The sequence below is a fragment of the Columba livia genome, chromosome 6, assembly GCF_036013475.1.
Source record: "Columba livia isolate bColLiv1 breed racing homer chromosome 6, bColLiv1.pat.W.v2, whole genome shotgun sequence".
Lineage (NCBI taxonomy): Eukaryota > Metazoa > Chordata > Aves > Columbiformes > Columbidae > Columba > Columba livia.
This window is the reverse complement of record NC_088607.1, coordinates 32,226,042-32,253,378: the sequence shown is the minus strand read 5'-3', so window position 1 is coordinate 32,253,378 and position 27,337 is coordinate 32,226,042. Positions and strand designations below refer to the sequence as shown.

The 27,337-nt window shown below is 41.1% G+C and overlaps 2 protein-coding genes across 11 annotated transcripts in view; one reads left to right on the top strand and one right to left on the bottom strand.

Annotated features, from left to right (window-relative positions):
• Positions 1-10,481, bottom strand: part of CABCOCO1 (ciliary associated calcium binding coiled-coil 1) — a 227,662-nt gene extending 217,181 nt beyond the window's left edge. For 5 of the 9 annotated variants that reach the window (XM_065068611.1, XM_065068610.1, XM_065068617.1 and 2 more), the window contains exon 1: positions 7,719-7,968. The gene's annotated coding sequence lies outside the window, so the exon portion shown is untranslated. Of the gene's footprint in view, positions 1-7,718; positions 7,979-8,236 lie in introns of those variants that run through there. The other 4 variants (XM_065068612.1, XM_065068613.1, XM_065068614.1 and 1 more) reach the window with 4 other exon arrangements.
• RHOBTB1 (Rho related BTB domain containing 1) overlaps positions 8,130-27,337 on the top strand; it is a 53,393-nt gene continuing 34,185 nt past the window's right edge. Inside the window, exons 1-2 of one of the 2 annotated variants that reach the window (XM_065068596.1) lie at positions 8,130-8,268; positions 12,822-12,919. The gene's annotated coding sequence lies outside the window, so the exon portion shown is untranslated. Of the gene's footprint in view, positions 8,269-12,821; positions 12,920-12,974; positions 25,927-27,337 lie in introns of those variants that run through there. The other variant, XM_065068597.1, reaches the window with a different exon arrangement.

Here is a 27,337-nt window from a genome sequence, read left to right as displayed (position 1 = left end):
TTAGCAACTCCAGTTGCTGCCATCTAAATTGGCAGGACTCTTCTTTTAGATTATTTTGCTGTTTCAGAATTTGTGGCCAGATTTAATTCTTCATTTCCCCCTCTATCTTTTTTGTATTGACTAGTGGCTATGTGTGCAGTCCCAATGGGATGAAATGGAGCACACCTGTGCTGAAAGACACAAGCATCAATTGATCCTTTTTAGTACTAGTGGCTTGTGTTAACCCTAACAACTGGCAAGTTCCAGGGTACAACTGGTGAGTTACACCATAACTGTTGTCCTGCATTTTCAGAACATAGAAATACCATCAAGATTTTTTTTTTCAGAAGTTCTCAAGAATTTTTCAAACCTCAGGTTGCTGAGACAGGAAATATTTCTAAAATGTGTATGTCAGTCAAATGGCAAGACTTGTGCTTGGATGTCTGCTGGACAAGGAACAGAGAAATTAAAGGTGCTGTTCTTCATAATAGACTATAATTGAAGTGGCAAAAATATTTCAGAAACGTATAACTAAATTTATAGAACCCTTAAAAGCAAAATAGTTCACAGTTTCTGAGCTATATAGAAATACAAATGTAATACACAAGAGTTCAGTGAGTGATTAATACACATTTTAAACATGTCAGGGACAAAAAGGCATGATATTATCAATATTTGTAATGGCTGAACCAAAATATTAAGTACTTATGAGCATATTTTTAACTCTTTACAAACTGTTGAAAGTTTACTTCAGTGCACCTGCTTAAGAGCTGGTAGTCAAATAACAAGAAGCAACATTGCCTGTGCCAACTGGTCTGTACCTTTCTCAGATTTCAAAGCATCTGAATTTTCCTGGAATATTTCAGACTATGATTCTTCAGACACTCTGATATTTCCTGAAAGTCCTAGCAGACTAGCAATGAATATCTAGAAACCTGGATGGAGCTTTGACAGTGATTGATCTCATTAAGGACAATGGAAAATTTTCTTGAGTTTAGTAGTATATGTATTCAGTCTGAAAAGAGTAAGTACTTGGTCAAAAAATGCAGGAGGTTGCCAAAATGTCTTCATGCTTTTTCTTTTTTAGTCTACAAGTACAGCATGCAATGTTTACAGGAGCCAATAATGTATTCAGAAAACAACCTTTCTGTGGCTATCAAGACATACAGACCCCCAGCACAAGTGAAGCTCTCCAGAGATTAAATACTAGTTTGGCATTATTTACTTAAGTATTTCCATAGAAATGTAAATCTGAAAATTTGAAAGTTTTCCCTTTCTTTTTCTCCATATTTTTAAATTTTCTTATATTTTAATAGGTTCATTTAAATGTCTCTGGCATCTTTTCAATCTCTCTCCTGCTGGAAAATGCAGAGAAAATCTCAAAGTTTTCTCATGTAGTATCATAGAATGTCCTTGGTTGGAAGGGACCCACAAGGATCATCGAGTCCAGCTCCTGTCCCTGCATATGAAAACCTCACAGTTCACACCATGTGTCTGAGGACCACAAGCTTCAAATGCAGAGGTAATACAACAATCATAAGCCTCTTCCTCAATCTTCTTTTGTTCTCCAGCTCCACAAACTATTAAAACACAGACCATATGGAGACATTTGTCTGATCCAACATCTTGCCAGAACAAACAGATCAGAATCTGAATGCAGACACAAGGACTCTTCACTGCAACTGCCATTGTAGCAGACATTTCTTATTTACCATGAGACAATTCTGGTCTCCACAGGTCATAGCCTGGTGACTGAAAGGTGATTCTCAGCCAAACACTTCAATGAGAGTCTCATAAGCTAACAGCAAATTAAGAATTCCAACTGCACCTGCAGCAAAGGAGAATGCCCACTCGACACTCAGGTGCCCTCTTAGGGATGGCTTTGTGCCATGTTGGCTTTGGTTTCTGAGGAAAACACTCAACACTTACAGCCCGTGGCAGAAGGCAGGACATAAACCTGAGCTTTGGTTTGGGGCCTTTTTAAAAGCTAAAACTTTTGTTGAAAAAATTTATATAAAAACCTACATTTTATTTTAGCTGATAAATGGGAGATGGAACATAGAAGTGAAAATAGACAGAAAGCAGATTAAACTAGAAAAAATACTATTTATTGTTAATGTTTCTGTTATGGACAGTAGCCTATTACCAGATCTGGAAAAAGATATCTACATGAAGTTCAAACACTCAACAACTAAACGTAATCACAGTAACATATAGTACCAGCTTGAGAACTATCAAAATTGACAGTGTGGCCATTTTGGATATGTTTGTATCTATTTTTGCATGCACATCATAATCTGAGACATTAGAAGGCGCTGTTTTTCCTGTAATTATACACACTGGATTGTTTTGGCCAAATTACTTTGGTACTGTGAGCAGTATTTGTAAGGACAGAAACAAAGTTGTATGTCATATCCTTAATTGCTTGTTCTAACTTATGAACAGGATAAATGGAGGGTAGGAGGAAGCAGGCATGGCAGCTCCAGTATATGCTCCAGAGTTCTTTCACAGCAACCAGCGTTCAAACTGATGTATACTCTCATTACAAAAATTATGCTTATGTGAGAGTGATGCTTATGAGAGACTCCCACACATACTACACAAAAAGAGTTTGGTCCTAGATGATAAAGGTTGGAAGTAGTGTGCTCATCTTCTTAACTGGTCCCAAACTTCAAGATCAGGAGTGAAGGCACACAAAACAACTCAACATTTGAATTGTGCTAAACCTTGGAAGGATGATAAAATAGTTTTGTTTTTCTTGGAAACTGATGGTTACCAGAAGAATTTGTGCCAGCAAACAAGTAATTTGATTAAATCCAATGTGCATTTCCAGCTAACCAGCATTTAATTCACAATGGGCCTCCTTTCTGTTACTTGCCTCTGATCACTTATGTTTTCCAAAGCAGAGTAAAGCTGTTCTAGTTTGGTAATGTTTCACATTCACTGCATGGTGAAAGGTTATGGTGAAAGGTTGCTGAGAACTAAGTCCAGGTGGTATCACAAGCCTTGGCTTGTTACACTGAGGATTAGCTAGGAATGCAGCTACATTGGTGCAAATTCTCCCTACTGCCAGAGTAAACAACTGCACACTCTATGCATTGTTGCAATCCACCTTGGTTTCAAGCAGGGATTAAATTCTGCAATTGAGGCTAGTCAGAGGAAGACTACATGGACGCAATCCTTCTACCAAACGTTGTAGGAGCACACAGCCCCACACAGATGGAGAGACTTAGTCCCTTCTCCTGTCCCATAGTAAATCCATCCCTGAGCTCTGTAGTGACTGTGTAGAAAAAGGATAGGATGGGAATTTTTGGTCAGTTCTTGCTCTGTTTCAGTTGGAGAATGGAGTTGGAGAATGGACAAAGTTCAGACAGTTTAACACTTTACCTTATGAACCTTTTTTGCCTGGATCAATTTTGTTTCATTATAAAGTCACATAAGCTTTCATTGATTAATTTTGTGCTTTCCATAAGACTAGTTGGGTGTGGCTAAATATATTGACTATGTTTAATGAAACTGTAGAAATGAAAGAGGGAAGAGGTTTGTCTTCTCTAACCACCTTACATATCACTACTGTTCTTTCCAGTGTTATTTGGAGTGTATCTTTCATAGGTTTGTTCAAGCTGGCTATAATATTTTTTATTTAAAAAGAAGGAGCTGTATGAGGACACCATTTTGACTGATGCTGGATAAACACAAACTGTCCATCAAAGCAGAGTTAACAAAAGTTCATTTGTTAGAACCACTAGACCTCAGGAATTCTGCTGTCATTTCACTCCTGCTATTTCTGAGCCTCAAAGCAATAGGAGATTCAGGTAGGTTTGCCAAAATTAGGAATGACATCCCTCTGCATGACTTTTGCATATTATAGATCAGGCATTTCCACAACCTAACTAGTACTTCTGCTCACACTAAAACATTTCACTGTTGCAACAACCTGCCAGTGATATCCTTTCTCTCTCATGTAGTTTCCAAGCCAGTATCTTTACCCAAACAAACCTCCACCAGCCTTACATAGAAGATTTGTCTAGTATGAACACAAAGTGATTCACAGTGGTGATTGCTTCAGTGTTTATAATATTATGTTTATAATAGCCTATAAAGATGATGTAAACCTTCAGCAAAAGGTTATAACATGCCTTCTGATGTTTTATTCAGTTGTTGCTCTGCTCACAACTCCCATTGAACTGTGTATAGTGTTTCAGGTGTGGGCTTGCCAAAATCTCATAGAAAAGAAATAAAACCTCTCACTACTCTGGAATGATCTGTTGTATTACAGTTTAAAGCCATAATAAGGTCTTCTAAGAAAGGCTCTGAAAGCCCTCAGTAGCTAAATCAGTGTGATTCTGATGCCTTTTGAGACAAAGAAGCAGCCACCAGGCCAGTACAATCTTTGCCCACACAGAGATGTGGAGAACAGGAGTTCTACCTGCCTAACACCAAATGACAGGCAACAGGAATGTAAGCCAGAGCTGGCCACCACCTGCTGGAAGCTGTGGACAGTCAGAGAATACTCAAGGATGCAATGCTACTACCTGAAGTCTGCTCCTGGCAATGAAGGGCTACAGTAACCACAGCCATAATAATAAGACAATAGAGAGTAAAATATTAAAAACACCTCAATAAATTGTAGCATAATGAGCCATTGGCTTCCAGGCCTAGCTGGAAAGGCCAGGGACATCACTTCCCCTCCCCATCATCACCTCCCATATGAGTTCCCTTGTCACTACAGCTCAGCTAGCGGAACTGCGTGCACAAACACTCCCTATTCCACCACAGTACAAAGGCCTATGCTCTGTCAACTGTGAGTGAGACCTGATGCTTCCAGGCACAGTTTGAAAACAGGTGTTAGGACTTCCGGTAAGTTCAGGCAGTCTATCTCCATCCTACATGTTTAGGGGGTGTTGAAGAAGGCAAATGCACCAACCATCACAGAATAGATTTTGTATCACTTTTCTGCAAAACAAAAACCTCTCCCAAATCTACTATCCTTTTAGAACTCAGACGTATAATGGAAGACCTGAGTCATCTGGAGCTACTGTAGTCAGAATAACATAACCACAGCTCATCTACAATGGAGCAGCAATGAAAAGACTCACAACCATAAATATTTTGTCACCACAGTATCTTCTGTGAATGGGGAACAATGTCATCACAGTCTTGACATCATGACTGGTATCAGCTTGTCTCATGACTCAGTTCAAGAGGTATTGTCATAAAAGTTATACAGCTGTCAGACAACAATTATTCTTAACAGCACATTTAATCAAATGCGTTGGTATCCCTTCCTGGAAGCCTAGGACTTAATATAGCTTCTCCCCATCTCCCCATGGGCACTTTGAAGGATAATATATCCCACGCTTCATCTCTGCTTCTAGCTTCAACACGTGCAATTTTGCACAATAAGAAGCTGCATCTTAAAAGCATAAATGAGTTTTTTGCAAAAACACAAAAGACAATAAATCAAAGTTGGTGAAAACAGAGCAAGTGTGCTGTAAAGACCATTAACTTTCCAAACTACTGCCTAACTAATTTAAGGCTGAAACAGAGTCATCACACTTTAAAAAAGATGATTACTTACTAAATACTTGTTTTTTTTCCTCAATTAAACACACAGTCTTAGTATCCAAGGCATAGTTTTAATGCAACAAAAATATCCTAGACCCAGTAATTACAGGGCAGGGAAGAAACAGGAAATCCTGCCTTTGCTGGCATGAGAAATTAAGTGAATGGACTATCCTCAGCTTAGCAAAGTATCCTCCCTGATAGCATTGAGAAGCTTGCTTGTGCTGTACCCAGTCTAGGATTAAACACGGGAGTTCAATTTCCAAAACTGCCAGTCAAGAACCTTTCACACAGCCTAAATTCATTTTGAAGTGCTAAAGGAAATAACATGAAATAGAAGCAAGTCACTCAGTGTTCACAAAACACAGCTGATTTAAAGCGAACTATATAACCTGTTGCATGGGTTGATTTTTATCTCACATGGGTTTACTTAGCAGAGCTAAAAATGTCAGCCAATACAAGGTTTGAGGCCATTTTCTGAACAGACGCAGATGATAACCTTGTAAGCTCAGCTGTCTGCTCCAACTGCCTTGCAAATGATAGTGTGTTTCCAGCACAAGTTACAGGAATTTAGACAGTTTGTTTCTACTAATTGTAATTGCACGATTATATACTTCTGTAAACAAATACTGTGGAAGCACTGTGGAGGCTTCCTCATTGGGGCTCTAAATATGAGTCACCAGAACTCTGAATAAACTCTTCCCAAACAAGATAATCCTTCCATTCCTAGGGAGTAACAGGGGCCCAGCAACCTGTCTTTCCCCTAACCCTAACCCCTAACCCTAATCCTAACCCTAATGACTAACCCTGACCCTAACCATAACCCTAACCCCTAACCCTATTCCTAACCCTAATGACTAACCCTGACCCTAACCATAACCCTAACTCCTAACCCTAACACAAACCCTAACCCTAAACCCTAACCCCAACGCTGACCATGACCCTAACCCCTAATCCTAACCGTAAACCCTGGCCACATGCAACAAAGGTCATTTTATTTCAGGATTTATTTAAAATCTTAAAATTTAGCCACATTGTTAACACCTTTTTTTTTCCTTCCTTAACAATATCAAGTGTCATTTATTTTAAAGGCCCAGGTCCTGGAATGCTGTGATTATACTCCCACATTTATGTTACAAAGTTAAAGCACCAGGTATGCTGGTACTTGACAGTTTTAAAGCAATTATTTATGTGCTGAAGGCCGTATATCTATGGCAAGCATGGAGTTCCACACAGGCCAATTCACCCTGCTGCACAGTTCAGCATATTGATACACCATGTATTGATACAGGATGCATGTATACAGCAGTATTGATATCCTATAGAGCAAGTACATTTCAGGCCTTCATGACTCCACAGGAAAAGGCACGTGAAATGTAAAGTATCAAAAAAAAAAAAAGAAAGCAAATTCAATGAACTCTGCTTTTGTTCTGATTTTCATGATCTAGGGGCTAGAATCATTAGTTCTTAACAGGATTTCTGACCTCTGCCATGCAAATGGGAGAGCATTTTGACAGCAAGCCCAGCCTGCCTCTACCTGCAATGCTGCCAGCTCCTGCTGCCTTCAGGCGCTGTGTCACTTTTTCTTCAGCCTAGAAGAGCTATGCTGTCAGAAACCCTCCATAACCAACATTAAATGTCACTGCTGAGTGACTTGAAACACCGGCAACTGCTGAATACCTGGCCTCCACAGTCCTTCAAACTCTTCCTAAATCCATGAACAATAAGGCCCAGCTCTGAAAATCAAGTCCAAGACATCGAGCGAGCAGAGAATTCTTTTAATACCAGGCTACTGGGCCATTTCTCAGACTTTACCTAAGTAAATGGGCTCTACAATGGGCTCTACAAGCCTTTAAAATACCGTACAACACTGCATTACTTATGACTTCCTACTATTGTTCTCTTTGAAGAGTTCTGTTGGTGTATCATTGATACAGAGGTCAGACACCCTGAGGACAGTATAAATGGGAAGCATCCTGGTAGGAAAACAGGCTGAACGTTGCTTTTTAGCTGTGATTCAGCCTGAAAATTCTTTGTGGGGAAAGTGAGTGAACAGTTCAGTGTATTTTACGCAACAGACAGAAATGTTACACACGCAAATATACACACTCCATTGGAACATACAGACCCTGATCCCGCGATCAGATGCAACATTTCATCACGCGTGTGCTTACACAAAGCGCGGGTGTCCTTGCCAGCCGCACCGCGGGTGGACACGGGACCTCCGCGCTGCGAGAACGCTCGAGCCTGGCCCCTCTCACCACGACCCGCAGGATTTCCTGTCTCGGCAGCCCCTCAATTCCTGGAAACGGTTCTTCCCGAGGGCAGGACGGGCGGCGAGCAGCCCCGCGGGGTTCACGGCTGCGGAGCCGTCGCACCTCACCTGAGCAGCGGCGCGCGGCACCGCGGAGCGCAGCGCCGCCCCTCCCCGCCCCCCCCCGCCGCGCGCGGCTGTAACGGCTGCAACGGTCGTAACGGCACCGCGTGCTCGAGCGCGCTCACGTGACGGCTCCGGGCAGCCCGCACCAGGGGGCCGGTCGGTTGGCTGGGGCGCGCCGGCCGCTCCGCTCCCCGCCGGCCGGGCAAGGCAGGGCGGGCCGCCCCGCACCGCGTCGCTGAGGAGGCGGGTCGCACCGGGCAGAGCGCCGCGGGCGGCGGCGGCGGTGGTGGTGCCGGCGGCTGGCTCTTTTACCTTGTCCCCAGCGGGTTCCGCTCTGCGCTCAGGTGAGACGCGCGGCCCCGGTCGAGCTCCGCGGGCCGGGCGGGTGCCGCTGTCAGGCGCTGCCCGAGTCTCTCCGGGACGCGGGTGACCCAGCGGGTTTGGTGCCGGACGGGCTGGCAAGTTGCGGTGTACCCGAGGGGAGCGGGAAGCTGCGGGGCAGAAGGCGCCGGCAGCCGCCGAGGAAGGAGCGGCGGGCGGCTGAGGGACCGCGGGGCTCGGGGCGGTGGTTCCCAGCGGGCCGGGGGCAGATCCCGACAGGAGCCCCCGGCTCCTCCGGGCCGCTGAGCGGGGTCGCCGCGTCCGGGCCCTGCGGAGACCCGGCACCTCCCTAGCCCGACTGGGCGTCCCATTCCCTTCCCCGGGAAGGCGGAAAATGCTGACAGCTCTCTCGGGTGTGCGGACGGTCCCGCTGCAACGCTGGAGAGCTATCCAGTACCGTTACACGTAATTATTTCTCCGGTTGAACACGGTGTAAATAATGCGCTGGGATATTTCTCACTACACCTGATATGGCTTTTACCTGTTCGTGCAGAGGGCTTCTGTATACTGTTTATTCTGGCTACACCCTCTTTTGAAAACTCAATGGGCAAAACTGAAATCTTGTTCCTTTTTCCTTTTCTGGGTATTGATCTGGCACATTCGCCATAAAAATTAAACTTGCATATAGATTCTCCAGGTACTTTCTGAATGCACTTTCTTTGAAAAGCAATTTACTGAATTAATGTTAGCATGCACAAAGATAACTTGAGTTGACGTACTAGCAAAGTAACATCTATTGCATGAGCAAAAATGAAATGTTGCTGCCCTTGGGTTCCTTTTTAATCTTAAATTATTAATGGGTCTCTGCATTACATGAATGAAATTTGCAATCAGTACAGAGTGCAAATGCATGTAGAGATCTGGATACAAGAGGAGCTGGTTATGAAGGATGTGGCTCCAAAAAGGTGAGTAGGAGGCTGAAGTTAGAAAGCCCCTTCTGTTCCTTGCAGTTATTGAGTTCCTCTGGGGGAGAAGCAGTGGGCCATACCCAGCCCAGCACTTTTTGCAACTCTCAGGAAAGAGGAATAAGAAAAAGACAAAACCTTTCCTTGCTTGGGTAACATAGGAAATTAGAACTTTAGTACATACACTTTTGTTTAGCAGCTCTTTAGCTTAGTCTTGGGTGCTCCTAAGGCAGGGTTAGTGGCAATCACAGCATCCCATCTTCTTTGAGAACTTGCTTGTCAACTTCTCACCAATGCCTGCATTTGTACTTAGTTTTTTTAAAAAGTCTTTATATCATGTGGCATCAGTAACTTTTGTCTATGTAGTCAATAGAGGAAAAGGATCCTTTATCTGTCAGGGAGACTCCAGAAAAAGCACACCTGTCTAAACTGAAGTAGGAAGGGCAAAACATTTGCATTTGTTATAGATTCTGGAACATTAAATGTTTGAAAATATGTTGAGAAGAAATGTTGGTTTAGGTATCAATGGGAAGTAAAATTTCTACTGTCTGTTCAACCATGTAATGTACAGTAAGTGAGGTGTGTCATAGTAAAGATTGCAACAGTGAACCAAGGTTCCGTTCTTTGTTTTACTTGAGCTTCTTTCAGTATTTGAACTTTTAAAGGCAAAAGTTTGAAGACCATATTAAACAAAGCAGAAACATAATTCTTATAAGCAGTTACTTCTACATAATCCCTCCAAGTTTGTTGAAGAGATTTTGGGCAGACATACTGAAAATGTGTGATGTTACAGAAGCATGAAACGAATACCTAGAGATGATAGGCTAGTAGAAGGAAAGGTTAAGAGGTTAAATTCTGCAATATTAGTGTGGTAATCTTAAAAAAAAACAACAACAAACAACACAAAACAAACCAAAACAACAACAGCAACAACAAAAAACTGGGGGGAGAAAAAAAGACTGGATTGACCTACGCTACTGAACAACCCAAAGGTGAAGCTGGAGTGGATTTGAGCAGAAAATGAGGCTGAGTTTTCCCTGAGTTTTCTTTAGCGTCATTGTGTTAGAAGAGCGATTTGTCCATAGCAGAAGAGGCTTCTAAGCCAGATCAGACATGACCGGTTATGAGTTGTCCCAGAAGGGGCAGTCCAGGGAACCCAGCATTCCACGTGGTCTTCTCTGCATTCCTTCTGGGCACTGCCATTGTATCACCTGCCAACCTGTGGCAACAACCAAGTCTTCCTCCCCTTCCCACCCATTTGAAGGGTGTTCCCCACCTTGGAGAATCAGACCATATAAGTACAACCTTCACTGAATTACTCTTTGTTCCAGCTGCCTTTAGTTTCCCTCAGTTTATGGTGACCTCACTGCATGTCTGCAGGCAGCACTATGGTGCACTTGCTGTTGTGGGTGAGCGTTAGTTCAGGTAATGCTTGCCTGGGTGAGGAGCGGATGGGGGAAAGAAGGAATTGCACTGCTACAGCCAGAACTGATACTCTCTGATGCAGGCACATGGGCTAAGAGTCACATAAAGCCATGTTTCTTTTCAGCTATGAGCTCTTCAAGACTCAGATAAGGAAGCTGCACAAAAGCTTTAGCTGCTCTGTTCTTCTGAGTGCAGATGACCATCACGGAAATAGATCTTCCTCCACTACTGTGATAGGGAAGATGTTTATAATTTGCAGTTGTAACCAGGCAACATAATGCTAATTAATATTAACCTTTCTTTTGTGGTCCTAACTTTCTTCAAAATCAGAAAGCCAAGGTAAGATTGAGGCACAGAGGGATGGAGGCAAGAAACTTTTTTTCCTGTGAAGTGGAACTTTTAGGCTTAGGCTTTAGTAATGATGAAAATCAGGTTTAACTACATTTCTATAATCTCTTTACACTCTTCAAACAACCGGACAAACTTTAAAGCATAACAATTAAAAAATCTCTCAGCAAGCAGGAGAGTTTCAAAGTGGCCTTTAATGGGACAATAATGTAAATAATTAATGATTTCTGAAAAAGAATTATGAATGAGCTGGTAAAAGGGCTTTGTGTGTCTGTTTGAGAGTTAGAAGAGTCTCAATGTATCCATGGGGACCATGTCTGTGGGTTTTAATAAGGGCAAAGCAGAGAAAGGCTGGTTGAAATGTATGAGATCTCAGTGAAATAAAAACAGAGAAAGCTCTGAGTTTATCATCAGATAAAACAGATTTCTTCCCCTCCCCGCCTCCCCCCCGCTTTTTTTTTTTAAAAGAGGTATTCTAAAAGAAGTTATTTATTTCTAATCTGCCATCAGTACAGAGGAGACAAATGAACAGTTATGAAAGGTACAGTACCACATAAATAGGTATATAAACAGTTAGAGACCTCTGTGTGTGCTAATGCCACTACTTAACTATTTGGGGTTTTGTTTCATTGTGGGATAAGGCTGTTATTTGTAGGGCTCACAAAGGGACCTATGTGTGGAGGCTGTAAGGGCCTGCCTTGGAGAAAGTCAGGGTGAAGACAATAAAAAAGGTGCAGTTGTAGCTGCCTGAAACATACCAGTTAGGGAAGACTGATATGGTCTTTACCACTAAAATGCTTAAGGATAAGTACCAAATGCGCTTCAAGGGAAGGACTTCTAGAGGGATAAAAAGACATGCCTCTAGCTGTAGTGTCCATTCCAGTGGCTTATCTATTCCACAAAGGTGGAATGAGGTCTTACTTCATTTTCTGTGTTCACTTTTGCTGTTGTCTTGTGCAGGGTGTCTACAGAAGGTGGGAATTTCTGTGAGAAACTAACTTCAGTCCTAATTCAACTCTGAAATGTAGCTGATAAGAAGGGAGAAATGCCTAGAAAAGCTAAGCAGGCTGCTAGTCTCTTCAGCTCAAGAATCTGTATTTCATGTCTGCTTTTCAAGCTAGCATGAAACCTCTGAGAGCTACTTGTGTCACTGAGCATTGCTTTTAGGGCAGCATCTGAGGTGAAATCAATGTTGCTACCACCTTAGGTTCTTGGGAAACCTCAGCCTTGGCATGGGATGGGAACCAAGCCACAATAATGCAGCCGTTTACCAAAACCAACAAAGCACTTCTATAGTTAATTTCATTTGGGACCAAAGGTGGAAGCAACGCTGAAGTCCCAGTTCACAGGTCATCAGGCTGTCAGCTCATATTTTAGAGTCTTGTCACCTTCTTGAAGCTGGGCAAAACTCCCCTCCTCAAAGTCTGTTAGCTAATGTATGAAGAGCTGGTGATCTGTGATACAGCGGTGTTTGGTTCACATATGTAAGGTAATTTTTTTAATCTAAATACACAGGAAAATTATTCAAGAACAATCCTTATTTAACGGAGTTATGTCAATCTTCAGTTATGCTCAAAAGCTTATTTATCTACCCGTGATTTCTTCAGTGCCTTGGAGTGAACAGCTAGTATTTTAATGCAGATATTCAATTTACCTGTTTGAAACTTTGAAAGACTGTTTTGTTGACCAAGCAGGCCTGTATTACAATATAAAATGGATCTTAAGACATGTCTTTGGTATTGTATGTGTTGTAATTTTAGATTGAAAATAGTAATGAAAATAGTAATGTTTATTATCAGGTTTATCTTTTTTTTTTTTTTTTCTCCTTTCCCCTTCAGGAATGCCACAGTAAAAGAAAGACAGAAATATCTTTAATGGAATTCTGCTTTTGATCAAGCTGTTAAAAATGGATTTGAACATTATTTTCTTCTGTGAGGTAAGTATTCCCAGGGAGAAATAAAAAAAAAAAAAAAACAAAACAAAACAAAAAACTTGTCTGTTACCACTGCTCTTCTATCCAGCAGCTTTTGGCCATGTATTTTAAAGTTATAGCATCTGTGACTTGGAGAACTTTGTACTGAAAGACTTAACTGAGAAGCCCTAGAATTAATTCTTTCACTTACAGGATTAGTCAGTTTTGTTCTGATATTCCAGTAGATAAAAACAAATGTAGAAAGGATCTGCACTTTGCAGAGTTGGTATAATGGGTGGCTTCTGCACATAGGAACTTTTGACCCAAGGTCAAGTTTTCTTCAAAGAATCAAAGAAATGGAAACTGCTAAGTCTAATTTTCATGAGTGAATGCTTACACAGACTAACTGCAGAAGCGGGAAATGAGTGACATCCTGGGATGACGAAAGCGTTTGTACCACAAATAGGCAGGTACTCTTTCATGCAACCAGGTAGCTTTCTCTGTTCCTGCTCTGTGCAGCCTAGGGAAAAGGTGGGGCTGTTGCCAGCCTGAATTACATGTCCATATTAATAATGCCTTTGCCCACACCAAGATCTTCACAGGGTCATACAGTAAGCATGTAAGTTGGCAAAAACAAATACATGTCCTTAATTTAAGAACACGGAAAAATTAAGATTGTAAGGAACAGGAGGTCATATAGTCCAGCCCTCTACTCAAATTTTGGAGTGGTCAATGGCGTTAGGAAATTTTCACCCATTTGCCTTCCCAGTCTGTTATATGTTCAGAATTATTAACAAAAGGTGGATTTATATCTTGCCATGTGTATTAAATGCACATTATAATAATGTAGATAGGAACATAACATGGTACTAAAATTTGTCAGAAAAGAAAATATTTTAATTAAGACAGGATTGTGCAAGAATGGCCTGTTTTTCTGAACAAAGGAAACAATAAATCTCTGATGTAATTATTTCTTGCAATTACAAATGAAACGTCTACAGGTCATCTAGCACAGTGACGTGCTGCCAATATTTTCAAGACAGGTTCTCTGCAAGAACATCCCCTTCCCAGGCATCTCTAGGGAATCTATTTATTTACTTTCTCATGTAAGCAAAATTGCTTTCTCATAATAAAGGGAAGAGAAGCGAACACGTTGCCTGATGCATGTTCTTGCCTGATACATGTTACTGAAACATCTCCTCTGAAGTATAAATATTTTTTCATGGGAAAACATAGTGACAGTGTGAATAAAAATAAGCATATTGTCAGGAAGCTTAGGGAGCAAAGTAAACACAAACAAAGCATTCTTCCCCCCTCATTATGTACTACCAAACAGAATGCTTCATGAGCCCTAGGAATAACTACTTCAGTGTTCTAGCAAGGGAGAGTCATGCAATGAAAGGGTTAATACTGTCAGAAGGAAGAGATTTCAACATTCAGAGCCTCATAGGAGGGTCATTGAAGTGAAGAGATACTTGGTGTGCTTTGGATTTATGCTTATCTCAACGTGCTTTGAATTGATCCCTCAAAATTGGTAATTTAATAGCTTTAATAGTTACATTAGTAATTTAATGAGCCCCCTTCAGCACATCATCAAAGTCAAACATATACTTTGTGAACAAAAATAGAAGTCATTTTATAGGTAATGCAGTTCCTGAAAGCCAGCATAAAATATTACATGTATGCAAGTTGTGATGCTGTGAATTATTTAATATACACTAAGAGTGATCTCAGCATCACAAAGTACTTATTAAGGCAAATGGCACACCTAAGAACCAAACTGTCTCTCTTCACCTCTGGTCCCAGTGTCAAGTCTCATTTCCCAGCCTGATTTTCTGTTTCTGAATGAATTTCTGAGTAACACACATAGCTTATGTAATTAAGTTACAGAATAATATTCTTGGAAATGTACTTTTTCCACACCAGTTTCTGTTGCTTCTGTGATTGGGTTTCAATTCTGGAAGAGAACATATCTGCAGGTCTGGACAAAAGTTAACTTACATATTGTCATGTGCTTGAGTCAGAAAATGCTACATCTATGGTAGGCATGTCTTTGTAGAGGTGTTATTTGCTCCTTAATATTCGGGTCACAGCTTATTCGCTTATGGGCTTCTGTGTCACTTGAGGCATTATGAGACAAGTAGTAATAAATTTAGCCCTCTGGCTAAAGAAGCTACTGCTCTCTGAAAGATTACTTTCTCCATAGTCAGTGGATTAAAATAAGTATGTGTGTTAGCCACTACAGCACAGAGTCTGGCAATTTAATTTAACTGACAATTCAAAAAGGTAAAAACAAAGTTCTGGACTGTGCGAAGACAACAAGGGTGTATGTGTGAAACAGCAACCTTCAACAGAATTAAATATAGCAGAGCAAATTTTAAATTTTAAAACTGCTTGAGCTAGTTCTTGGCAAATTTATGATAGCCTGGGACTAGGGATTAGAAAACTGGGAGGCTGCTGTGTGTCTGTGGCTGGGGTGTAGAGGGAAGGGGCAGTGTTACTGTTTGTTACTTTTGATCTTTGTAATTAAATGTATGTGCTCTAGCACTGTCTATCATAGACTATTGAAATCCTATATTAAACACATTTCTAACTTCATCATGGGATTTCCTGTGCTTTCGTTGAAAGAGAATGATTCTCGCAACACCACCTATGTAGAATCAGGAAACAATTCTTTGTTATTGTTAGGTGGGAAATAAAGAGAGAAATGGTGCAGTTCTCAAATGTCCATTAATTCAGAGAGCTTAAGCAACAAGGTAGCCAACACAAGAAGTGCCAGCTGTGATATAAAAGCGGTGCTGTCACCCCAGAGCATCCTCTTGACAACTGAAATTACCTGTGTCTCACACTTCTGGAAGCAAGGGCCTAACACTCTCAAGATGAGGATTTGTAGCAATAAAAACATAATTAGTATGGTATCAGTACCTAAGCTTGAGTTACTGACTTGTTTTCACCACTTTGTCAGTGGTAAAATGTGCTTCTAAACAGGCAGATGTTCCAATAGTTGTCCTGAGCAACAGGTACCATTTACTCCTGAGACAGATAAATATGCTGTGGCTCTTATGACTATCCATGTTTCAGTTCTTGATTTATGGCTGTTGCTTAACAGTTGACCTCCTTAAATTTGGCCCTTCTATCTGAGATACATGGTTTTGACTGTTATATGTGCTTAGGTATTTTTTTTTTTTTAGATTATTGGTCACTAAAGAAAGAGGAAAGTTTAAAAAAAAAAAAAAATTCTCAGTCTCCTAAGGAAAATGCCTGTGGGTCAGGCTTTTCTTGAGGCAATGCAACTGTCTCCATTGTAATTTCTCCAGGGGTGAACTTGGTTCTTATAATCCTCCTTTTTCGGTGTGTTTGCTGCAGTGGTTCCCACTGCCAACAATATAGTTAAAGGACTTCTCAGCATTTCTCTTACAATTATGGAACAATAGTATTTTAGCTGTAGCTCTGAATTTCAGCTAGAAGCCTAAAGTGAAAAAAATAAGTGCTGTTCACCTATTTTAAATTAGAATGGTGGAAAAATGTTTATCTTCTGGCAGGCATTCTGTTCTCCTGAGGCTTCTGTAATGCTACAAAATGCACCCTGCTCAAGCACTTTTAACAATATGTATGGGAGCAAATAAGATTAATGCCTTTGTAGTAGTTCTACCCTTACCCAGGAAAAGGACTCTTGACCTGGCTCAGAAAAAACTGTAAAGGATTCTTTAAACATAAAAAGCTACATGCCTTGCTACTTTATTGAAAAAGAAGACAACTCGTAGCAGAATTTATGATTCTTTGGCAATATAACTTCCAAGAAATAAATGCATGAGAAGTTTCAAGGAACTGAAATACTTCTGATTTTGTTAAAATTCCATAAATTCCTTATTAAGTTCAAAACCACTGCTGGTGGTTCTAGTTTGTTTTTAATTTCACAAAAGTAAATTCTGCTCCTGGCATATTTAAACACTGCAGTTATCTGTTTGTATATGTGTAGTTGGAAAGTGATGTCTTTTTCTCCATACTTTACAAATCAGTATACATAGTAGCTTGAATCCTTTAAGCTCACTGTCTTTTGCCTGATCTGTATTTCATGACTGTAACAATGATACTTTGACAGCTCCTGAAGGTAATATGTTCTGTACCCTCAGTAAAAACTGCAAATATGTGCAAGAAAGGTGTGCTTTTGTGGTTGGTGGCTTTTGAATGGTAGCACTGAAAGAGAGCAGAATCCTTTCTGGTAACTATTCCTAATAAACATAATGTGGGAAAGGCTCATCAAACAGCCTGCAAAATGTGCAAACTGCTTTCATTCTCTGCTTCTTAGATTTGAAATCACTTGTGTGCATTCACTTATATGGATCACTTGTGTGCATTCTTTTGCAATTTCTTCAATTATCATTATCCTTCAGCTACACAGTTTTGCTAGAATGTACAGAAAGTGGTTCAGGGGGAGAAAGATGTCCATCAGAAACAAACCCAGTAATTTTCTGTATATGATCTAAGGCCTTGACTCAATGCAGAAACAAAAAAGTAGTAACTAGATTTGCTTAGACATATTGAAGTAAACTGCGAAAAGGGAGGAGCAGTGTTTGGACAGTAGTAACCTTGTATTGGTATCATGCAGTCTAACCCACTGAATTTAAGTTTGTATTGCGAAAATGTAGTCTTTGCAAGGCAATCAGTGCTGGTGTAACTAAATCATGTCATTGAACTAGTGTAAATGGTTGGAAGAGGCACAAGGTCTTACCTTCTTGGCAAAGTTTTCTCTTTCAAAAAATGTATGGTTCAAAGGTAGACAATGTGTAGAATGTAACAGGAGTGAATGATTAAAGCCACAGTGTTGCTACTGTGCAGAATCACATAATTCAAAATAAATGAAGAATTGTACTGTTGTCTTGCGGGGAGAGGAGAGGGAGCGGAATTATAATCCAAACTGGTATATTCTTTGAGCAACCTGGTAGAAAAAAATATAAAATAGTATGTGTTTCATTCAGTGCTGTTTTGTTTCAGGTTGACTTCCATAAGAGTCAATGGAAGCTTTTCCCCATCAGTTTCAGTAGGATTTATATCAGGCTCTTAAACCATAACTGGGGTCTTTTGCATCTAGCTGACTATGGGACAGAGGTGCAGAGGAGTAAGTTGTAGTTAACAAGGCTCTTCTCAAAGATTAATGATGGTGAGATTAAGCTGCCCTTGATTCTACTGTTTAATCCTGCTCTGTTGGTTTAGCACCCTGTCAAGATCAGAATAGGCTGTTGGCTGCTGTTCTTGTATATAAGCAGTGATTCAGAGACCAATGATACTAGTCTTTGGCAACTGTGAAAAAGGAGAGAAAATCCACTTTGTTTCCCTTCCCGTCACCATCCCTACCCTACACCTTCCAGGTGTATGTCCAAGACTTATCGTCATGATCTCTGTATAGCACCAGTTTAAGCAACTCAGAAAAGTAATGGCATGTCATTGCATGCTTTTATGTATTGCTCCTGTAGAATTTATGCAATCTTTGACCAATATTTCAGCTTCTGAGATTTGGTCTACATATTGTATCCTTCTGCATATAAAGCCACTAGGCGTTTAATACATTGGGTGATTTTTAGAAGCTTTGAAAGGCAGGGAGAGTGTTTATAATGCTTTAAAGAATGAGAGCTGATCCATTTGTCAATGGCTTTCATAGCTCAATAGCTTGGATCAAGAATGAGAAATAAAGACTGTGTTTGCCATTGAAAACCTGCTCTTGTTGTATAAAGGGGTTCCAAGATACCACTGTCCCTTTGAAACTCAGTACTCAGACAGAAGTGCATTTTGACTGATTTATGTAGAGGAGGGACAGAGACCAATGGCTAGCAAGAGGGTCAGACAGACAGAAAGTCTTCCCCAGCTGACTGTTTGCTATGATTATAATTTCATTCCACAAAGAGGTTCTTCCCATTCCATTAACAGCTGATTAGATGGCAGAAACATTTTAAGAAACTCTTAACAGTTATGCAGATGCTAGCACTGCAGGTGAGATAAATGGATAACATAGTACAGACATTAAATCAGTTTTTCAAGGTGATGATTTGCTCCTGGGATTAGCATTTCATATATGTGTGAATGTTGCCCTGTGAAGTGGCAATAAAGTATTATTCTGAACTGAAAATGTATTTCTGGTATGTCCCAGCCTGCAAACAGAGACAGTAAGTAGGGACACATTTGTCAAGAAATTGGAATAATTCTCAGTCAGCCTTTCACAGCTGCATTGAGCATAGTGTTACCCTTAATTTTGGTTAGTGAGCTTTGTAAAACATGAAACTCCAATAGATTGCCATAGATGGCAAACTACTGATATGAAGATGAATCTCCTGTACCTTGAAAACCCCTTTAAATACTGGAAATGTCTGATAAAGCAGGAATGATTTGGAGCCTTGAGAAAAAGTCTTATGACACTTCGGTGCAATCACTTCCAGTTTCATTCCCTTGCCAAACAGCAAAATGACATTCATTCAAGAAGAAATCCTCCTACTAGTCAGTTCTTCCCATTTAGCTGCTGTTTAGCACTGTTTTCATAAGCTGATTAAATCTTTCTTACCCATGTTGTAGTTCTGAGGATCTAGAAGCAGGGAATATAGCAAATACAAGCTGTTGCAAACTCGTTACCATTAAAAAATTACACATCTAATAAAAAACTGTGCTGTACAACAAATTCTCAATACGGCCTTGTCCTCAACGGGTTGTGAATGCAGCGAGCCATAACTCAGCCACTTCTTCCTTTGGGAGACTCTTATCTAACCGCTCAGCTGTTTCTCTTGCTGTTCTTCATACGAAGCCAAAATTTTATTTTGTTTTATTGTATTTTGGTACACCTAGCTTTGCAAACTAGGACTATTCAAATGAATCCACTCCCTTTTAAGAGCAGACTATGCATCCTATAGAAAGAGAAGTACAGTAGCAGAGGCAGTTTTGTAATGTTTCATGAGATAGACTCTGATAGCCTGAGTGAAGAGCCTGAGACACACCTGAGTCAGCAGAGCGCACTTCCAGCAACAAGGGCTGTTCAGGTACTGGGTGGGCTGCGTTAGGATGCGTGCAGTGAGGAGGTCAGTGGCAGTGGTTATTCCCCAATACTCAGCACTTGTGAGGCTGCATCTGAAGCACTGTGTCCATTTTCAGGCAGTACAGTACTGAAGAGAGATTGACCAACTGAAGTGTGTGCAATGAAGAGCCACTAAACAGTTAGGGGACTGAAATGCAAATCTACATAGAGAGACTGAGGGAGCTGTTTATCTGGCATGGAGAAGGCTAAGAGGGCATCTAATTACTATCTCAGATACCTAACACAGGGTTATAAGGTAAACTAGATTCTTCTTACAGCTACACAACAAAAGGACAAGAGGTACCAGTCACAAGTAGCAGGAAGGTAAAAGCCTACTTGATGTGAAGAAAAACATTTTCATAGTGAATGGCTAAGCAGTGGAACAGGCAGGTTGGAGACTGTGCGCTTACCATCCTTGCTGGTATTCAAACTCAACTGGATAAAGCCCCGAGTGACCCAGTGAAGCTTTGAAGTTAACTGTGCATTGAGGAGGAGGTTGGACTAGATGACATCCAGAGGCCCCTTCCCACCTAAATTGTGATTATGTTGTGGAGTGACATGGGAAGAACAGGGTCTTATAATTAACAGGTTAAATATGGGAACAGGGGAAGGCAAAAGCCAAAATCCTACATGTGGTTAGACTAAAAACTAAAGCATTGTTGAAATATAACCCTCTGGAAAAGTAGTAGGTATCTAATTTCTTTTCCAAATCAGAAGTACTGGCATTTTCCTCCTGTAGATAGTCCCTTTCTTGTTTACCCAGCTGTTTAAAATGTATGCGTATATTAACTTCTATATCCCTCTGCTAGTGAAAAATAATTTGGAAATACAATTCATAAAACAAACAACTGGTGCTATATATCATTCATATAGAATGCTCTAATAAATCTGGTGCATTGCAGGTTTCTTAAGTCATTATGTTCTTGCACTATATTTTGCATTCAGTGAATAACTGAAAAAAAAACCCTAACAAATAAATGCACAGTGGTCTATGTTAGAGTGTCTAATGCACACAGTGAAGATGTTGTATATGTTACATCTCTGTCTCTGAGAACTGAGAAAATTGTGTTGGATAATATGAAAAGGGGTGCAACTGGCCTAATCAATTTGCATAGTTGGCTGAGCATAGATGTTGACATCATTAAATAGAAGCACCTTACGTCAAATTACGTCTGTTCTTATTATACCAAAGAGAAAAAAGGACTGCATGCAATACATAATAGTTTTGAAAAGAGAGTGAATTGTGAATGCATAAGCATTTGGCATGGGTATGTTACAGTTCTGAATGCAAAGCCATTAATACAAAAAATTGTATTTGACAGGAAATGACTTGAATTTTATTTCAATGTGTATAGCATAGGCATTTACATAGTTTCCTTGGGGCATTTATTCTCTTTATGAATTTTTTATGGATAAAATCTAATGGAATATATAGTAATCCATTACAGAAGTATGTTAGAAATTATTTTGATCTACCCACATAATTAAAGCCTGTAAGCCTAATTGTGGGGAAAAACTAGACTTCGAAGACAGGAGCTGGATAATTCTGATATTTTGATTCCCATGCTGCCAGTTGGCTGGGACTCTGAGACTACATGTATCACATACAATGGGTAGATGGTGAAGTCCATAACTGAAGTACTACATCCCCTTAGTTTGGCTGTACATCATGTATTCATGTTCTTTTGTATTGTTGAAAACAAGTTTTATGGACTGGTGGAGAGCACCTTCTGTCCCCATGAGATTGCCATATGCAACATGGAGCCCATATGGGATAATTTAACTTACTTTGTTTACTTACTTCCTTGTGCCTTTAAACTTATTTCCACTAACAATCTTTTAACATGCTCTTAAAGTCTTCTAGCACAAAGGGCCCCTGTGTTCGGGGATAATGGAGAGAGAGGAACTCTTGTTTGTCCTGTATTACTGAGTTTCATTTTGAGACTGTCCCAGGCTGCCTCTGCAATGGCAGGTCTGCCCTCTCTCAGTGCACGTTCAAGCCTGGTCCTGTAACTGTCCCTGCTGACTGCTGTCAGTGTGTGTGACTTGTCTTAGAAAACTGCATTTGTGTTCGGATGCTACTACCTGAAACAGAAGGGAAATAATCTCAGTTATCCTGAATTAAAAGCCTGAGTGGGTCCTCAAAGGGAGCAAGGAGCCATGTTACTAGATTTTATTTTTTTTTTTAGCAGACATGTGCAATATACCCTGCTTAGACCTCTAATAGAGGGAAGAACTGCTTGCTTCTACATGGCTTTGAGTCTGGATTGGTCTGGGATGTAGAATTTCTCAGAAGGCTGTTAAACAGTAATGCAAAAACTAAACCCCAGATTTAACCATGCTTAGACCATCATTCTTCTGCAGATACAGCAGACTTAGATTATGATGGGTGGTAAGAAGCATAGGCTAGTCCAGTTCCTTGCCTTCCAGAAGTTTTGACAAAGAAGGTTAAGTAAATGCTTGTAGTCCCCCTCTTCATTCACCTCCTGTTATCCTTGGCTGGTATTTTTTCAACCTAGCTACTTCCTGAGCTTTTCTGTGCTGTCAAAGGAGTGCAGAGGATGGAAGGGCCTAAGGGCCCTGAGCTTCAGCATTTCTGAGCTGGTAGAGAGCTCCCTAAGGAGTTCTGCTAATACTGCATGTTGGAACAGCCTCTGAAGTTTAACTCTGCAGATACAGGAGTATAAAGCTTATTTGTAAACTCAGTTATGGTTTATGCACAACTGATATTCTCTGCTAATGTTTTTTAATCATCTGAGAAATACATTCTCAAAAACAAAAGGTTAATTTAGCCCCAGAGTAATAAACAAGGTGTTAAGAGCATACGGGAATATAACCTTTACATTTACGCTTCCAAATGTGTTTTGTGATTTAGCAAAACTAAAATAATTCTAAGTAGAATTCTCTATGGGTGGGAATGCATTTTTAAATTACTATTTTATTCTTTTTTATTCAGTTATTCTCTGAATTGTGTGATAGTGTTAAACGTAATGGAGATGCAGTGATGTGGCACACCTGGCAGCCCATAGCCATGTTTTGGAAAGCTGTATAGACTTGGCAGAAGCAGACTCTGTAGTTAAATGCTAGCCATGGTCTGATGCCTTGTCCTTTAGGATGGCTTGCAAGGATAGAACTTCCCTCTCTCTTCCCTTTTTGCTATTATTGTCCCCAATAACAAACAAAAAAGAAAAATCCAAGCTGGCTACCTGGAATACTTAAACATCTAATTGAGTGAAGCTTTACCACTCATATATTTTTAATGCTTGTGCAAACTCAGTGGGAATACTTGTGGTTTATTACTGTGCTTTCTTGTATCAAAGCCTAGAAACTAGCGGTTGCTCTACACCATGTTAGAGATGTGTTCCAGCCAGTTCTTAAGATGTGTCACTCAAGTTTATGGTCAAAACTCTACTGTTTGTTTAAAAGTTTGGAACAACATAAGTATGGTTCAATAGGCTTATGCCTCAGAGAATGGAGAGATTCTAGCTGTCCTGGGTTTTTATTTTATACTTTTCTGGAAAAGTTGCAATTGTAATTGTATAAGAAGTTACACGTTTGTGGTGGGAAAACAGTGAATGGTTTAATAAAAGTTGCTGTAGATGGTCATTAAAACAGAAACTACATAGTAGCATGTAGCTGTTCCCACAGCTGCACAAGCCTTCAGGCTCTAACCACCCTTTGATGAAACAGAAAAAAAGGGAGAAACTGGAAATGTTTTCTTTATCCTCATCAAAAGCAAAACCTAATTTCTCTTTTTCCCATTTTTACCACCTGACTAATCTTTGTCATTGCTGTATTCTGCTCAATTTACTGTTGTGCACTAAAAGTAACACTTTCTCCCTTCTTTCTGCCGTCTTCCTTTGTTCTTGCATAGAAACTCTAACAAGATTGCAAGCAGAGCTGAAGGTGTTTGTTTGTTTTGTTGTGGGTTTTTGTTTGGTCTTCATTTGTTTGTGGGGTTTTTGTGTGTGTTTTAATTATTATTTGTTTTGTTTTGTTTTGTTTGTTGGGGACGTTTGTTTGTTTGTTTTTTTAATTGCAGTCAATATTTCTCAAGTCAGTATCAGAGCAAGTCTGGTTGCTTTCTCCCACGTGATGCTAACTTACCTGTTAGGACAATAATGGTTGCTCTGTTTGCAGCAGTGATAGTCGAGGTGTGTTTAACAGAGACACTGGGTTCTAGACTGGATTTGTCTTCAGAAAGTCATGATTTAGACTGTAAAACAAAGGTACCTATACGGAATTAAGATTTGCTGTACTGAAACAGTCCCCTTTATATCACCCTCCCATTTTTTATCACCCTGCTTTGCTCAGCCCCCTTGAATTAACCGGGATGGACCTGGCCCTTATTTTTTTCCTAGAAGCTGTGTGTCCCAGAAACAAGTGAATACTTGGGATTTGTTGTTCTTGCATAGAATTAAAGTTTTTAGCTCTCATTTTTGGAGAAAAAAATAGTTCATGTAGAGCTTGAAACTTAAGAAATGGAAGGTAATTATTCTATTAATCTTAAATCTGTAGCTTATGAGATTTTACTTTTTACTTTTTTTTTTTTTACTTGCCTGCATTATCAGTTCAATATTTCTTTGGTTACAAGTAGATGTCTGAGTGAAAGTTGTTTTAGTTTCTGATGCATTTGTCTTGTCAATCCAAACTTGGTGCAAAGCTAGAAAAACAACAATGTTTGCAATGGTGCACATTGTTCTTCTGCACCTAACAGCCTCCTGTGGTATGAAGTTGCAAACTGTAATTGTAGATGTACTCAACTGAAAATTATTGCAGTCTCACCTGGTTAATGTGATTTTGGCTTCTGGATGTTTGAAAAATGCAAATAATTGACTATAATCAAATGCAGAGGGATGTTGTTAACCTGGTATTGGTACTGTTATTGGAAGTGGTGTTTTTAAAACTTTATAACATCTTTTCCAAAAAATGACTGTGTTATTGCTACAAGACTGTGCAATATGTGAGTCCAGGTTGCTCTAGGACAATATTTTCTTTCCAACAGTCACAACTACAACCATGTCTAGAAAGTTCCCTTAGCCAAAGCAGTGTTGCTCATGCCCTTCACTGCACTAAAGGATTAGTTGCATTTTTTGATGGTGTAAAGTAGTAAATAGAAGAGCCAGAAAGCAGTGTTTTAGCAGGGAGCCTGATCTGAGTTGTGACCACTTTTCCCATTTAGAGACAGGGCCTTGAGCCATTTTCACTGCTTAGAAAACTCCAAGTCTACATTGTCACCTTAAGAGAGCAGCAGTTGTGGTTTAGTTGCATGTCTGTTTTACACGAAGGGTTCAAATATTAGAGGAAATGGAGAGAAGTAATTTCAAACCATAGCAGAAGCACCTGTGCTAAGAAATTGCGCACCCAGTTTAGCAGATAATCCAGGGAGGCCTTCAGGACCTTTTTACAGAATCACATTCATTGTTTATGCACACACAGTATTTGTCGAGTGTGTGTGTTTATTAGTTTGTTTTTTATTAGTTTCCTGTCCGACCTTTTCCCGTGCGAGGCGGTGGCAGAAAGCATCCCGGCCTAGAGTGCTAGTGCCGGGATGGAGGATGAGGAGGGTGCGCCTCTGGGCTGCCCCCGCTTGCGGTTCCGCGCTCCCTGCGCGGCGGGAGGCGGCCCGGCCCGGCCCGGGCGGAGGCGGCGGGCGCGGCTCCAGCCGCTGGTTTCATGAATGAAATCCAATCGGCGCGCTAAAAATAGAACGCGGGGCTGCAGACGTCAGCGCGAGTCAGCGGGGCGGGCCGGGGCGGGCAGCCCGCCGCACGCCGCGGGGCGGGCGGGCAGAGCAGCGCTGGCGGCACGCTGCCGCCCTGCCCAGGCGGGCTGGCTCCTGCCGCTGCCCCGCCGCTGTGAGGAGCAGCGGGAAGGGGGCGCGGCGGCGGCTGCCACCGCCCTCCCGTCCCGCCGGGGCCGGGGGCCAGCCCCGCTGCGTGCACGCCGGCTGCCGGGCATCCCGCCCTCCCGGGTAGGTCCCGCGTCGCCGGGGCGCGATCGTGCACCGACCTGCCGGCGCAGCCTACGCGGCTGCGTGTGCGGGGCTGGGTCGGGCTGGCAGCCAGCGGCGCCGCAGGGTGCGGGTGGCGGCGCCCTTCGCGTCCCGTCTCCCCGCAGGTGCGCTCCCGCCTCGTCGCGAGAGAGAGGAGGAGGCATCCTCCCCTCTCCTGAGGACAGAGAGAGCTGAGTCCTTGATAAAGCAAATCTGTCTGGCTGCTTCTAACAGCGAGGCCACAAGGTTCAAGGCAAAAATAGAGGGGTACGATGTGTACGGGAAGCAGAAACCTCCCGGTGCTTGGTACTTCTGAGTTTAATTTGCTAAAAACCTGAAGGATTTCTTTTTCCCTCTTTTTTTTCCCCCCTTTTTCCCCTCTTCTGTGTCTGTGGAGTCTGTTTGTGGGTTGCTGTGACAACAGCAGGAGGCTGCAAGGGGGTCTTGCAGGACACAGATTATCAGGCGTCTGTGTGGGGACCTGTTTGCGGGCCACAGAAAGGGGTTGTAGAGACGAACACTAGTGGACTTTAATTTGTTAAGTCAACCTTTACTGGGTATTGTGGCATCTGACATCTACTGCAAAGAGAAGTCAGTCACTGGACAGGCTGAGGCAGGCTAGTCAGAGAGCTCCAAATTGTCTTCTGTTGATCAAGGCACTACTCAGGCTTCTGAAGGCAACGATATACTCATTTAAAAAATGATAATAATACAAGAAAGCCCTTGAAGCTCTGCATATGGTCACAGCGAGAGCAAGGAAGTGATGCCAGAATCTTCTCAATGACTTTGTTCATCCTCAGTTTGTGTGCTATTTCAGGACACACAGCTGACTCAAAGCCAAATGTTCAGCTTGAGCTGTAATAGAAGCTGAGGTGAAAATTCATTTGTTCAGTGTGCTCTTAGGCTACTGGTCTTTCTAGGCAAAAGTAAAGCATGTAGGGAGACAAACACCATTGTTAAGATTGTAATTTCTTTTCAGTATCTTTCTGAGGTCCTCTCCCATTAGGCTATACTTTTATATGCACATTGGATTTGTATGCCTGATTCTATATCTTAGGTACACAATGTGTTTATACGCTATTAACAGAAAAAAATAACTTGGTGAATTCTATATTTGTGCTAGGGTTCTTTATCTAAGTGACATAATACTTACAGAGCATAAGATCTGGGGCAAGAAGAAATAAACATGAATTTTAATTCTGGAGACCTTTCTAAAACTCCTGCCCTTTTAAAACTCCGAGCTTCACGAATACTGTAAAGCATTAGGCTGAGAGGAAGAGATGATCACTTGATGAGTAAATCCTGATGTTTGATTCTTTGCTAATACATTTTGTTCACTGGAAAAATACTTTAGTCCTTCATCCAGATGTTGCCCTGTGCTGAAGGAGAT